This window comes from Trachymyrmex septentrionalis, unplaced genomic scaffold (genome assembly GCF_001594115.1).
Source record: "Trachymyrmex septentrionalis isolate Tsep2-gDNA-1 unplaced genomic scaffold, Tsep1.0 scaffold2, whole genome shotgun sequence".
In the NCBI taxonomy this organism is placed as follows: domain Eukaryota; kingdom Metazoa; phylum Arthropoda; class Insecta; order Hymenoptera; family Formicidae; genus Trachymyrmex; species Trachymyrmex septentrionalis.
Genome location: NW_017305179.1, coordinates 2388446 through 2389458, shown reverse-complemented (window position 1 = coordinate 2389458; position 1013 = coordinate 2388446). Strand labels below are relative to the sequence as shown.

Genomic DNA, 1013 nt, shown 5'->3' with positions numbered 1-1013 from the left:
TTTTTTTTTTTAAATATTCCTACGACTTTTCATTACTGAGTTATCGCGGATTAAATAAAAGAATTATTTTGACTTTAATTGCTCATAACTCCATTAAAAATTGTCGTATCGTATAATTGAAAAAAGAGATTTTTAAAGCTGAAACTTTACTCTATCAAGATATATTGATATTGCTGGTAAGAAAGTAATTGCGGTTTTTACTGATAGATGTCTTTTAAAAAAACGCGATGACTTTTTACTTAACCTAATATATACATACATACGTGTATGTCCCTTCCGTGGCGTCGTAGCGCGTATGATGTGTATAGCGAGATAAACTCAAGATAAACTCTGCTTACATTACGAGCAGGTGAAGGCGCCTCAGCGCGCGATGCTCCGCGTTACATCGTGCCGGTCGCGCCGGTGTCAGTAAACCTCCAACCATCTCGCGGTGCGGAGTTACAGCGTGCGGTCAATCCGAGTGTAATGATAAGCACCTCCGGTAGCGCGATGCCGATTGTTTCGACAATTGTTGGCCGATTGATGCACCGGGTCGCGATTAAAGCCGAATAATTCTTCGGCACGCTCTCAAGCACGCGTCCATGATTGAAAACGTCTGATTAAGGTAATTAATCCTGTCATGTCGCGCGCTTCAACCCGTGTCGAGTTTACAACACAATTTTTTTTTTTTCGAATTAATCTGCAGTGACAAATGGGATCAGTCCTTTAGAGGATGTCAATTGAAATCGGCTTTTCCTTTGTTCACAAAAATTAGTTATAGCTCGTTATTTTGTTGTGTTCGAAATGAATAACAATGAAAAAGGGCAAAGTAAGGGTCGAACGCACGCGCGTTTTTTTAAATTGCAAACACAATTAAAAGGAATAAATTGCTAATGAGAAGAAAAGTAAAATTGGAAAAAATAATTAAAAAACTCAGTTTAAATTCAAATAATTACAACTTGTCATATTCCTTGCGTCGAAATTGACACTGTGCTGTTTCAACACCACTATACATACATTTTATTTATATATAT

The 1013-nt window shown here is 37.4% G+C and overlaps 1 protein-coding gene across 2 annotated transcripts in view; it reads left to right on the top strand.

The window, feature by feature from the left end:
* The window catches only part of LOC108747490, a 46109-nt gene that overhangs the window by 7062 nt on the left and 38034 nt on the right, over positions 1–1013 (top strand). The window contains exon 1 of one of the 2 annotated variants that reach the window (XM_018485001.1): positions 432–604. The exons of the other annotated variant lie outside the window; for it this stretch is intronic. The gene's annotated coding sequence lies outside the window, so the exon portion shown is untranslated. Of the gene's footprint in view, positions 1–431; positions 605–1013 lie in introns of those variants that run through there. 2 annotated transcript variants of the gene reach the window in all.